Source organism: Sus scrofa, chromosome 3, assembly GCF_000003025.6.
Source record: "Sus scrofa isolate TJ Tabasco breed Duroc chromosome 3, Sscrofa11.1, whole genome shotgun sequence".
NCBI classification, from domain to species: Eukaryota; Metazoa; Chordata; class Mammalia; order Artiodactyla; family Suidae; genus Sus; species Sus scrofa.
This window is the reverse complement of record NC_010445.4, coordinates 37,810,193-37,815,258: the sequence shown is the minus strand read 5'-3', so window position 1 is coordinate 37,815,258 and position 5,066 is coordinate 37,810,193.

The following is a 5,066-nucleotide window of genomic DNA, read 5'->3' as shown; positions in this document are numbered from 1 at the left end:
AGCTCTGGTGACGTCAGGGAGCAGAAGCGCTTCGAGTCCGGCGAGGCACGTGGGAGGGCCTGGGGTCTTCTGTTCGCGTGCGGGAGTGACGGGAAGATAAGGGGGGCGGCCCTCTGGCACCCGGCACATCGGAGCAAGGCGCACTTTCCTTCCACGCGTATTTGCTCATTTATTCCACCAGTATTTACTGGGTTTTAGGCGCCGTGAGTTATGTGGACATGGCCAGATGGGAAGGGTTTTAGTTGCCTGCGGTGGAGAGTCCAAGCTGAGCTTAAATAAGATAACACTCTGCCTTCGCTTTCCAGCTCTCATACTGTTAGCGAGTGAGGAGGTATTTTTAGTGCCATGCTTTTCGTATTTTTGTGCTTTTGGTTGGTTTTGCTGTTTCATATGGCCCTCAAACATGGCACTGAAGCTCTGGTCCGTGTTCCTGAGGGCAAGAAGGCCGTGATGTGCTTTACACAGAAAATACCTGTGTTGGATAAACTGTTCAGGCACGAGTTATAGTGCTCTGGGCCTTGAGTTCTATGTTACTGAAGAAATAAGGTATATGAGATAGGGTGTTTTTAAACAGAAACACTCAAAACATGGATATATGTTAATGAGCTGATGCAAATGTGATCACTGGGTGGCAGGAACCTTACCCTGCACTTCGCCTGGGAGCAGTGGTTCAGTATTCACTAATTCAGTGTTTGCAGCGATTTCTTTTTAAAAGTTGAAGTATAGGAGTTCCCGTCGTGGCGCAGTGGTTAACGAATCCACTAGGAACCATGAGGTTTCGGGTTCGGTCCCTGCCCTTGCTCAGTGGGTTAAGGATCCGGCATTGCCGTGAGCTGTGGTGTAGGTTGCAGACGCGGCTCGCATCCTGCGTTGCTGTGGCTCTGGCGTAGGCCGGGGCCTGCGGCTCCGATTCGACCCCTAGCCTGGGAACCTCCATATGCCGTGGGGGCAGCCCAAAGAAATAGCAAAAAGACAAAAAAAAAAAAAAAAAAAAAAATTGAAGTATAGTTGATTTACAGTGGTTGTGTTAGTTTTTGGTGTAGGGCAGAGTGATTCAGATATATGTATTTTTTCTTTTTATATTCTTTTCCATTGTGGTTTATTATAGGATATTGAATCTCGTTCCCTGTGCTATACAGTAGGACTTTGTTGTTTATCTTTTTTATATATAGTAGTTTGTAACTGCTAATCTCAAACTTCTAGTTTACCTCCCCTATCCCTTTTCCCCTTTGGTAACCATGAATCTGTGAGTTTTCTGTCTGTAAGTCTGTTTCTGTTTTGTAAATAAATTCATTTGTATAATTTTAAGTCATAGCATATAGTATTGGTCTTTCTGGCTTACTTCACATATGATAATCTCTAGGTTATTCATATTGTTGCAGTGGCATTATTTCATTCTTTTTTATGGCTGAGAAGTTGCAGCGATTTTATAGACCATAACTACCACTAATAATGAAACACAACTGTATATGATTCATTTGACATTTAATAAGTTTAAAAAAATTTTTTTTTTGTTCCACCCATGGCATATGGAAGTTCCTGGGCCAGGGATCAGATTAAAGCCACAGCTGTGACCTGCGCAACACTGGATCCTTAATGCACTGTACCACAGGGGAACTCCTCATTTGACATTTTAAAGAATCTTTTTTTTTTTCCCCACACCCAAGGAATGTGGAAGTTCCCAGGTCAGGGCTCAAACACATGTCACCGCAGCGATCTGAGCCACTGCAGTGATAATGCTGGATCCTTAACCTACTATACCACAAGAGAACTCCTTAAGGAATCATTCTGATTGCTGTGTGGAGTGTGCTTAAATCAAGAGAAGCAATTAGGAAGCTGGGAGACCAGCATATATGTAATTTTGAAAGTTTCTGTTGGAGTTCCTGTTGTGGTGTAGTGGAAATGATTCTGACTAGTATCCATGAGGATGTGGGTTTGCTCAGTGGGTTAAAAATCCGGCTTTGCCATAAGCTGTGGTATAGGTTACAGATGCAGCTCAGATCCCATGTTGCTGTGGCTGTGGTGTAGGCTGGCAGCCACAGCTCCGATTTGACCCCTAGCCTGGGCACTTCCATATGCTGCAGGTGTGGACCTAAAAAAACAAAAAAACGAAACAAAACAAAAAAGCAAAAAAAATTTTCTACTAAGCACATTAAAAAGGTAAAAATAAACAAGTGATATTAATTTCACTAACTTAACCCAATATATGCAAAATATTATTGTTTCAATATTTAATCTCTATGAAAGATTATCACTGAGATACGCTACGTTCTTATTTTTCCTGCACCAAGTCTTTGAAATCCAGTGTGAGTTTTATACTTACAGAGCATCTCAGTTTGAGCCAGTTACATCTCACAGGCTTAATAGCCACAGACAGCTGTAACACTGTATTGGACAGTGAAGATATGGAACATTTATTCATTTACTCATTCAACCAAGCAATATCTTGTTCTAGGCCTGGAAATATACAGAATGGTATAAAGCCCAATCTCTGTTCTCTAAGTGCACACAGTCCAGCAAAGGAGATTAATATAACAGCTTGTGTTGAAGACTGCACAACAAAGTGCTTTGAAAGGCCAGGAAGGAAGCACCCAGACCATGGGGTGGGGGCATGGAAGAGGAGCTAGACATTGGCTTGGGACTTGAAGGTTGTGTAGGAGGTCCCCAGGTGGCAGAAGTAGGGAAAGGCATTCCAAGCAGTGAGAACTGCTTATGCAAAGTCCCAGAGAAAGAATGCAGCGTGTCTCAGGGAAGTGCACGCAGTGGTTTATGGCTGGAGTGTGGGGTATGAAATGGGAGGGGGTGGGCCAGGAAAGACGAGGGTCTCACAGACCAGTCTATGGAATGTAGAACTTATCCTGTTCAGGAGTTGCGGGAAACAGAGAGAAAGCTGAGCGAGGTGACCAGATCTGCGCTTTAGCTAGATCATCCTGGCAGTGTGGGAGGGGTAGAAATTGGAGGCAGAAAGACCCGTTAGGAAGGGAAGGGGCCCTAGGGTGGATCCAGAGGAAAGAGCCACAGAGACCGAGAAGGGGCAAAGAGGAGGGAGGGCAAAGGGTGGTGCCAAGTGTCCCGTGGAGTAGGACAGGACATGCAGACCTTAGCATGCCAGAGGCTGGTGCAGGTTTGCTGACCCTCCAGAGTCCACCAAATGGCAGAGGGTTTGAGCACCAGCGAGAGCCTAATATTTGGTAAAGTGGAACCGGGTGTGGGTTTTGGGGCTGAACCACTACGTGGCCTTGTTCAAAAGACTTAATATTTCTAACTGCAAAAATGGGATTAAATGTAAGACCAGCTTTATGGAGATGGACAGGCTTACTGTAGCTGGGCCACTCTGTGTGGTGCTTGGCACATCCTGGCCCTCAGTACACATGGTAGCAGTCATGTTTGCTATGCTTTGAGTGCCCTGGGCCTCAGTCCTCACAAAAATGTGATTGCCACCTCCCACTTGCTGCTACTCAAGGAACAGATGAGATGATTGAATTCCATTTGCACTTCTGACTAAAGGCAAATGTGATCAAAAGATTAAACACAGCAATTCGAGGCTTAGGAATATGCCCAAGAGAAATGAAAGCATATGTCCACACAAAAACTTGTGCACAGAAGTTCCTGCTGTAGCTCAGTGATAAACAAACCTGGCTAGTACCCATAAGGACTCAGATCCCTGGCCTTGCTCAGTGGGTTAAGACAGTTGCTGTGAGCTGTGGCGTAGGTCGTAGGTGCGGCTCAGATCCCACATTGCTGTGGCTGTGGTGTAGGCCAGCAGCTACAGCTCCGATTGAACCCCTAGTCTGGGAACCTCCATATGGTGCAGGTGCGGCCCTAAAAAGACAAAAAAACTCCAAAAAACCTTGTACACAAATATCCATGACATTTGTTCATATTCATGGCTTGAAAGTTCATATTCACTGTAGCCAAAAAAGTGGAAGCAATCTATTAACTAATAAATAGATCAACAGAATGTGGTCTGTCCACGCAATAGAATGTTATTCAGTCATAAAAAGGAATGAAATTCTGACAGAGATTGCAGCATGGATGAGCCTGGAAGACATCCTCGAAAGACATCAGCCATGCAAGACCGTGTATTGTATGTTTCCATTTATGTGAGATAAGTGTTCAGAATAGGCAGATCTGTAGAGGTGGAAAGATTAGTGATTGCCTCCGGCTGGGAGAGCTCAGGAAGGTGGAGGTGACTGCTAGTGGGTATGAGTTTTATTTTGGAGAGAGAGGCATGTTCTCAAGTTGTTTGTCATGATGATTGCACAACTCTGTGTGTACCAAATGCTGTTGAATTGTACATTTAAATGGCTGGATGTGGAATTCCCATCGTGGCTCAGTGGTTAACGAATCCGACTGGGAACCATGAGGTTGTGGGTTTGATCCCTGGCCTTGCTCAGTGGGTTAAGGATCTGGCGTTGCCATGAGCTGTGGTGTAGGTTGCAGACACGGCTCGGATCCCGCATTGCTATGGCTCTGGCATAGGCCAGCGGCTATGGCTCCAATTCGACCCCCTAGTCCGGGAACCTCCATCTGCTGTGGGAGCTGCCCAAGAAACGGCAAAAAAAAAAAAAAAAAGACTGAATGTGAATTAGATCTTACAGCACTTGCCAAAAGAAAAAAGAAAAAGAGAGACTATACCCAAGCGACTCAGAAGAAATGAGACAGACACATAACGGAACAAAAAAGTAAAGCCAAGCCCCCACCCCTTCTGTGCAGAGAGAGGATGATGTTACCCGTGTTATTTGCTGTCGAATCATCTGGGCATTTCTGCCACCAGGGTCCCAGGACTGTCCCAGGAGGTGACAGGAGCTGTCATTGGCGGCCCGGCAGCCTAACTGCTTAATCTCATCTTTTCTGGGGGAGCATTCACTTTCTGCAGATATCCCCCTCCTCATGAATGAATGCGCTCATGTTGCTCTGTCCACATCACCTGCCTTCTCCGCCCTCTGCCCTCCGCCCTCTGTTCTGCAAGGCCAGCCGCCCTTTTGTTTCTAGTCCAGATTTGACTATAACTGGGGGCAGCTGGAACACCTCAGGCCCTGGCCTTCGGGGACAGGCGCCTTTGG